Consider the following 8,834-nt stretch of genomic DNA (forward strand, 5'->3'; position numbering starts at 1 on the left):
CTCCAGAGATTCTGATACAGACGGCTCTTAGGTTGAACAAGCAGAGAAAAGTCCCTACCCTGCCGTCTCGTGTCAATCATTACCTGCCCTGCTCCATCTCCTTGGAGGTGGCCCATCGACTTGACATGATATGGCCTACTCGAGCCTCTTCTCCCGCCGACCAGAAGCCAGAAGCCAGAAGCGGGGCCATCTCTGCCTGTTAGGCCAATGCTCCTGGTCGTCTTGCATCACCAAGGTCATCACTATCACCGCTACCACCCCTACAACCATGACCCTACAGTCATCCCCTACAGCCTGTCGTCACGACAGCAAGCACCCTACAGCCAGCAGCCTCGGATGTCACCCCCACAGTCATCATCATTGCTGCTAGCACCCTCACAATCAGCAGCCTCATGGCTGTCACCCTTATGGACATTCCAGCTAGTCACCGACAGTGATCTGACCCCTACAACCATCAGCCCTACAGTCATCATCCTTACAGCCATCACGACATCCTTGCAGGGGTCACTGGGGCAGTCATCCCCACTGCCACCAGCATGCCCATAGCCATTCTTACCAGAGCAGTCATGCTTGCAGTCAAAACACCTTGGCTCCCCCGCGCCCCCCCCCCGTATATTTATCATCACAACAGCCGTCACCACGATAAAGGCATGTTCTCGCAAGCAACTGCATACCATCAGCAAATGTCCCAGGCAAGAGGCATTTCTTAAATGCATGTGTGGTTTAGAATGTTCGCTTTGTGGGTTATCTGTAACAGATATTTTAATAACTTCAATGATCTTATTACAGAAGCAATTCATATTCATAACATAATTTAGCAAACACAAATACACAAAAAGAAGAAAATTAAAATTTTCTCCATAATTATACTGTTTGGATAAATATCTTTTTCTATTTTTTAACATTTAACTACCCCTCCTCTCTATTTTACAAAAATCATACTGTGCAGAAAGCAGACCTGCGGTTTGAGAGGTCAGAAAGGGCACAAGGACCCTTTCGGGGGTGATAGATATGTTCACTATCTTGGTTGCCATGATGGTTTCATGGGTGCATACGTATGTTAAAACAAATCATACATTTTAAAAATGTGCAGTTTCTTGTAGGCCAATTACACCTAAACAGAACCATTTTTAAATTTTTAAAAATTAAAAAAAGTCATACTTCACAAACTGTGTTGATATCCACTTGTCAAACTGAATACAGTATCATTGAGATTTTCTCACGCTGTGAGCTATTTGTCAACTAATGCCAATCGTAATGGCTGCCGAGCAGCCCACGGCACACGGGTACCATGATGATTTCAACAGGCCCCCACCGATGAACTTAGGATGGCTTCATTTTTTTTTTTTTTTTTTTTACTCTTCGTGGTACATCCTTAAGGCAAATATTCACATCCACATTTTTTTCCTTTGGATAGATTTCCAGAAGGGGAATCCTGGGGTAAAAGTTGTGCATCTTTTTAAGGCTTTCCTTTCTGTGGCACTTGTGAAATCCTGGGCTGGCCCGCCCCTGTTCCCAAGATGTTCTTGTGACTTCCTCCCCGCTGTCCCCCAGCCTGCCCCACGCCCTTTGAACATCCATCCCTCGGGCTGAGCTCAGGGAAGACAAGGTCCTTCTCCCCCAAGCTGAAGCCATACTTCTTTGGCTCTGTCCTCCTCAGCCGGCCAGGCCGGGGGTGCCAGCACCCCAGTTCGCTCCCCCACGGGCCACGCTCCCCTCGTTGGCAGCCGGGGGTAGGGGCTGGCGCCAGGGCTCCCACTGCCCGGGCTTGGAGGCCTGGGAAGGAGCCTGCCCAGGTTGGGGACGAGGTGGCGGGAGCAGGGGCGGGAGGGTGACCCCGCGGGAGGCGAGGGGCGGGCACAGGGCTGCAGCGGCTCTGGGCACTCGGGGCTCGGGCAGCGGGAGCGGTCGGAGCCGGAGCCCCCCACAGAACCTTCTGGGCCTGCGCCGTGACGGCACGTCCGTGGACCGGCGTGCAGGATGTGCCCCGCTTCCTGTTTGCTCAGCCCCGGCCGCGGGCGCAGCTCACACGCTAACCGCAGAGCCTTCAAAGGCAGCCAGCTAACCAGGGTGCTGGGCGGCCACCTCGCCCAGGCCTGGGAAAAGGCGGCAGGGCTGGAGAGGAACCTCTAGTAAAGTACAGAGAGGTCCCCAACGCCCCCAGGACAGAAGGGAGCGAGTGTGTTCAGCGCTGCCCTTCTGTCTCCTTTTCAGATGTGCCTCCTCCCCATCCCCGCTCTGGGGGTCCAGGGGCTCCCCCATTTGGACTGGCCTTCCCCCAACTTATCCCTCCCAGCACATTGCCCTGGCCTGAGTCCCTTGAGGTCAGGCCCCAGCTGGCTAATGGGCCTTAAACACGTTTTAAACAGGTTCCCCTTCCGGGCCACACATCAACATTTTATAGGTCACTTCCCAGGTACACAGAGCCCTCAGCTAAAGAGGTGATTCAGATCAGTAGTGCAGTGAACGAGGCCACCTCAAACTTGATAATGGGCTGGTAGACAGGACCTAGGAGTAGCTCTGGGCAGAGCCTTGTGCTAAGCACTATGAAGAGATGCAAAATAAATAGTTGTCCAAGTCCCTTGCACCTGGGAGCTTCCGTCTCGGCAGGGAGGCAAGCTTACATTTGCGCAGCATTGTTCTTTGCCAAGCACTACGTTAATCCCAACACAACCCCCTGAGGTAAGCAGTTTAAATTGGGATTATTATCGCAAAGATGTGTCCAGTATAAATGTGGGACGGCAAAGCTTTGATTTAGCAGCAATATTGCTATTGTGTGTTTTGGGGTGCAAGGTGCCACAGATAAGTGAGATCCGTCTGAACCCTCAGAGGGTAGACAATAGGGCTGCCAAAGACACAACGGTTATCGTAGGCTGCATTCACACAGAGCAGCCCCTCACTTGCACCCCTGAAGAGATTCTAATTTGGTAGAAGATCATGGGTGGGATATTTGGGGCAGTTGGGACCCAGATATGTGTGAAAGTGTCCTTCACTCTCCGAATGGGTACAATCCTGGTTTGAGAGAGTAAGAGTTTGGCTATCGAGGGATCTATATTTGGATAATCCTCCCAAATGATTCTTATTCTCACCTCTCCCAGCCACACACGCACATCCCGTGGAAAATAATACACTGTGGCAGGCGGTGGGAATGAAGAGAAAGGGGAGGGCATCTGGAAGTCTGATCCCATGCACAGAAGCTGAATAGCTAGGGCTGTGTGTGTGTGTGTGTGTGTGTGTGTGTGTGTGATCTGTAGGGGAGCCCCACCAACCTGAGGAGTACTCGACACCTGTAGTATTTGGCTTAGAGGGTTGGGGTGGGGAAGCAAGTTGACTTTGAAGAGCTGTCATAGAGAGGAAGGGATGTATTCTGGTGGCCAGGACTGACGGGAAACATAAATGGAAGGTTTGGGTCCCTTCCTAGGAAGACATTTTATATATATACATATATATATATATTTTTTTTTTTTTTGAGAAAGAGACAGAGAGTGAGTGGGAGGGGGAGGGGCAGAGGGAAGGAGAGAGAATCTTAAGCAGGCTCCACACCCATTGTGGAGCCCCACACAGGGCTCAACGCAGGGCTCGACGCGGGGCTTGATCTCACAACCCTGAGTTCGTGACCTGAGCAAGTAGCAAGAGTCGGAGGTTTAACTGAGCCACCCAGGTGCCCGGACACTTTTGATATTTAGATGGTACTAGTTCAGCCCTGGTTAAGTAGTAGAACTTCCTGTCTCTGGAAACGTTCAAGCAGAGACCACACAGTCGCTTGGAAACACTTGGGCATTTCCGAGGTGAAGTCCACTTTGGAAGGCCCAGCCCATTAGCAGATTTCATGGTGGTAGTCTTAGGCAGGGAGGACGAGAAGAGTAAAAGCGCAGGTAGGAGAAGGGCAGAGGAGGGCAAGAACCTGGGCGGGAAGCACCCATTCCTCGGGCACACAGTACATGCAGAACGCTCAGCTCTAGGAGCATTGGGGAGTCCCTGGCAGCAGGGGCTGATGGGAGGGAAAGTCATCTCTGAATCTCTGAACCCGTGATAAGGTCTTGGTTTAAAAACAAAGAACACCTGCAGGCAGCTATGGCAATGACCGCAAAGAAGAGGTCGGGCTTTAGTGCTCAGATAAAAACCCTCACTACTCACTGCAGGGCCTTTCTATGGAGACTGGGAGGACCAGGCTGCTCTGCCTAGGACTGTGTCCCAAGGTTACAAGGACAAAGGTCGCTGAGCAGTCTAGGGGACAAGTGTCTAGGGAAGAGGAAGGGCAGGAGACCGCTCCCAGAAATCAGGTCAGGTAGAACTGGATTCAAATCACCATATATCACTTAGAGGCTGCGTGACCTTGGGCAAGTGACCTTGAGCAATGAGCTCTTGTGGAGACAGTGATAATGTGGGCCTCGTTTGGGGAGAGTGTGTGTGTGTGTATGTGTGTGTGTAAGTAACCAGAGTTACCCAGATGACATGTTAGACAGAATGCTGTCAGTCCAGTGCACAGCTCATGCAAAATGCTTGGTACCTGGTGGGGGACTATATCCGTTCACTCCAGGCTCCACCCACAGTGTCTCCTCTTACCTTGGCACCTGCTTCTACATCTCATCTGGACCCCATCTGAATCTCTGCTACGTGACTCTGTCCCATATGCTGTGTGTCTCCACCTCGCCAGGACAGGGTCCCTCAGCCCAAGCTATTCTAGAACATGGAAGGTGTGACAAGCGAGAGAATCTAGAACTACTCAGGACCCGCTGGGAGGGAAATTAACTTTTCAGCTTCATGGCCTTGCTATGGACCACTGGGGTTTTCTCAACCACCCATCCTACCCTACTTGAGCTGCTTGCTCAGTTCCTGTTTCACAAAGAAACAAGGAAGTGAGGAGGTGGGCCAGCCTGAGGGCAAGGGCAGGCTGGGTGTGGTCGGGGAGCGCCTCCCACTTCCAGCTAAGAGAGCCTTGGAGGGCAGAGATGCACGCGGGGGAAACAGTTGCTACTGATTCTTTCATATTTCCAGATATTTTTTGGCACCAAGAGCGCCCAACCACTGCTTTGAGGAAGTGCGCGGTGAGTTGGTAAACTGCACTGCTGACGTGGTTTGGGGGGCTGAAGGCAGCCAGCTCCAGCCCTCCTGTGGCCCCAGCTCATGAAGCCCCCGAGCCAGCTGGCTGGCAAATGAGAGAGGACTGGCTTCGTTGTCGTTTTAAAAACGAACCATTTAGACTCTTTGTGTATATACGTAAGTATGTATGTATGATCTCACCCAGGCTCTTTCCTATTCCAAAAAGGATTTAAAGCATCAAAAAAATGTAGCTCAAGCCCATCATCCCCGCTGTTACCGTGGCCATGTGACTGGCAACGGGTCCCCTTGGGCTTCAGTTTGCTCCTTCGAGGCAGTAGGGAGTGACAGAACACACTGAAAGCAAGAGAGGAGTCCGCACAGTTGAATCAGGATGCTGGGGATTCAATCCTCGCTTTGGCCCCAACGGGCTGTGTGACCTTGGACCAGTCCCTCCTTTTTCTGGGCTGCTGTGGCGTTTCCCCATCTGTACATCAAAGCATGAAACCCGTTTTTTTCTTAGTTTTTGTTTTGTTTTGGTTTGGTTTGGTTTGGTTTTGGTTTTGGTTTTGGTCATGGAGCTCCTAGTGCAGGCTGGCTATGGGATTTGTGGGACCTGGTACAAAGTGAAAAGGCAGGGCCCCTTGTTCAAACATTTTTAAAAATTTCAAAACGGTGACAGCGGAGCTCTTCTTTTTTTAAAGATTTTATTTATTTATTAGCAAGAGAGAGAGCGCGCACGAGTGGGGGGGAGGGGCAGAGGCCGAGGGAGCTGCAGACTCCCCACTGAGCCGGGAGCCCAGGGCCCCAGGATCATGACCTGAGCCAAAGGCAGACGCTTAATCGACTGAGCCACCCAGGCGCCCCTGTACGGGGCTCTTCTAAGCACCAGGCCCTGCGAGACTGCACAGGCCCATCACCCGGAAGTTGGCCTTGCAACTACTTCCCATACAATTTTATGGGAAGCCCATGCAGGCTGCTTCTGGCTGGAGCTCTGCTTTTCATGGCAGTCCTTGTGGTATTTCTAAGGAGCCTCGGGCTCTTAGGAAGCACAGCTGGAAAAACACAAATTAGATACTTGGTCAAAAGCCTGTGTAGTTTCGATGATGTATATATAAAATTTGGATCCCCCGTTTTTTCCTTACCTACCTCCAAAGGTGAGGCAAGAGTTGAACTCGTGCTGAGCGGATAATAGCATTATCATCTCCTGTCTGTGTGGCTTCCTGGCTCACAGAGTGCTGTCACATCCGGATCTTAGGAGCCTCTCACTGTCACCTCATGCGGAAGGTGGTACAGGTAGTTTACAGAAGAGGTAACTGAAGACCAGAGAGGTGAAGTGACTTGCCTATAGACACAAGCTGGCCCAGCTGGAACTGGAACCCCAGAATCCGAACTCCTGGGAAAAGAGGCTTTTCCAAGGGGGCATTCATTTATCTTCAGTTCCTACTGACGTCTCCAAGTGCTCCTGCGTGGGTTCGCCTTGCTGTGTATGCTTGAATGTTGCCCTGCCTGGTGCAGAGTGGAACCCTTCAAGAGGGCTGCTCAGTGTGCCGATGATCTGGGCCCCAAGGAGGGAGGAGCTGAGGTGGCAGCCCCCCCTCCCCCCTGCAGCCATGCTGTCAACCCCACCCCGTGCTGGTGGATTGGAAGGGGTAGTTAAGGGAAGCGATGAGGCAGAGCCCTGGGTCTTGCACCGAAGGAGGAAGGGGGATCACGTGAGCTGCCCTGGGCTGAGAGGCCTGTGAGCAGGTCCTGGTCAGGTTATGGCCTGCCTGAACCCCAGGAGCAAGCATCAGGGATCAAAGGGAAAGACCTGGGTGGGCAGGCCCTGGGGAAGCAGGCTGGTGTGGAGAACAACAGCCGGGTCTGAGGCCCAGCTCACCGGCTGTGTGATCCTAGCCGAGCCTCAGTTTTCTGAGGTAAGTGAGAGCCGTACCACCTGCCCTTTTCTGAGAGGGCGGGTTCTGGAATCATCGGACTGGTTTGAGTCCCGCTTTTATCATTTCCTTGAGGAGTGACCTTGAGCGAGTTGGCTAATCTCTATGAGCCTCACTCATTTTCTTCACTTGCAAAACGGGAACAGTAAAAGTACCTTCTCAGAGGTTGTGGAGATTAAGTGGGAAAATGCAATAATGTATTGTACACTTAACAATGTATGAGAGGGTAGATCTCATGTTTACTGTTCTTATCACAATAAAATAAAAAATATATATATATTTTTAAAGATTTTATTTATTTATTTGACAGAAAGAGACACAGCAAGAGAGGGAACACAAGCAGGGGGAGTGGGAGAGGGAGAAGCAGACTTCCTGCCAAGCAGAGAGCCCGATGTGGGGCTTGATCCCAGGACCCTGGGATCATGACCTGAGCCGAAGGCAGACGCTTAACGACTGAGCCACCCAGGTGCCCCTAAAAAATATTTTTAAAGTGCATATGAAGCACAGTGCCTCAAATATATGAAACACTCAGTGAATGGCAGTGATGATGATGATCGTGATGATGATGACGGTGATAACTTTAATTTTATTGTTAGTAGCTGTCTTTGTGGGGTGACCAGGTGAGAGAGTAAATGAATCAGCAAGTTGAGGCCCATTGCTGGGTGCCATAGGCTCGCAGTGAGGATGGCTCAGAGCAGGGGCCTTTGGATACAAGCCCCAGTGGTGATAACTGTCACAGGTCACCCTCACTCAGCCAACCAGGCCTGGTGGTCCCAGGCCGGGGGGGGGGGGGGGGAACTCCTCTGCCTGGCGCCTCTCCCCAGCACTCTACCTCGGAGGCTTGGTTCTCTCCTCTCCCTGACCCTGCTCAGCAGAGCACAGGTGCTGCTTCCAACTTTCCTGGACTACACTGGACAAGTCCCACGGCATGGGGCTCCCTTCCATGCTCTCCAGAAGGCTGTGACCTTCAGCACGGGCGCTGGTTGGCTGGGCGTGGCATGCACGCGAATACGTGAATGTTCACACACGTACACGCACGCATGCTCACATGCCCATTCTCAAGCACATGTGCTCCCCAGCCGAGCTTCTGGGAGCCTCACATCCCTCCCCCCATCTCACCCCCTCCCCTTTCTCCCCCACCACAAAAGCCACAGGTAACAGCAGTCCCCAGCAACACAGAAGACACAATGCAAAACCCAGAGGCAGGCTTCGTTGCCATGCTGTTTTAAGCATCTAGCAGGATGTGAGCCCAGGTGGCTAACGGCAGGGCTGACCAAAGAAAGCTCCCTCCCTCCCCTCCGCCCTGCCCCCAACAGCAGGCTCACTGAACTTGGAAGGGGCTGGGAGGTACGCTAAGGGATTTCACATGGGGCCAAAGGGCAAAATAGCTGGACTGCAAGCCCATTCTGGCCCCGCCACATCCCAACCGAACACTGTGTGTTCTTGGAGAGGAACCCCCGGTCTGGAGCTCAGTTTTCCTATCTGTAAAATGGGGAAAGCAGAGTCACACAAGTTAAACCAGCCCACATAGGTTCAAGCCCATCCGAAGATGCTGGAGGATTCGACAGCATTGTCACCGTAGCTGCACTTTGGAGAGTTTAAAGGGCTACCCACGTGCTGGGAAGTCTGGGATGGTGATTGGGCACTGCTGCTGAGGTTGTTCCCAACTTTGGGTAGGGTCATATTCCAGAATGCTCCCCACATTCCCTCCTCCCCCACGGCCAAATTCCTATGGCTGAACTCCCTGTCCTATCCATTGGCGTGGAACCCACCCAGGGTTCACATGGCGGGCAGGCTGGCGTACGTGCCCCTTTCTGGCTGGCCGTCCTGGTTGCAGAAGCCTCGGCCACCTTCCCT

This window comes from Neomonachus schauinslandi, chromosome X, assembly GCF_002201575.2.
Source record: "Neomonachus schauinslandi chromosome X, ASM220157v2, whole genome shotgun sequence".
Taxonomy (NCBI): Eukaryota; Metazoa; Chordata; class Mammalia; order Carnivora; family Phocidae; genus Neomonachus; species Neomonachus schauinslandi.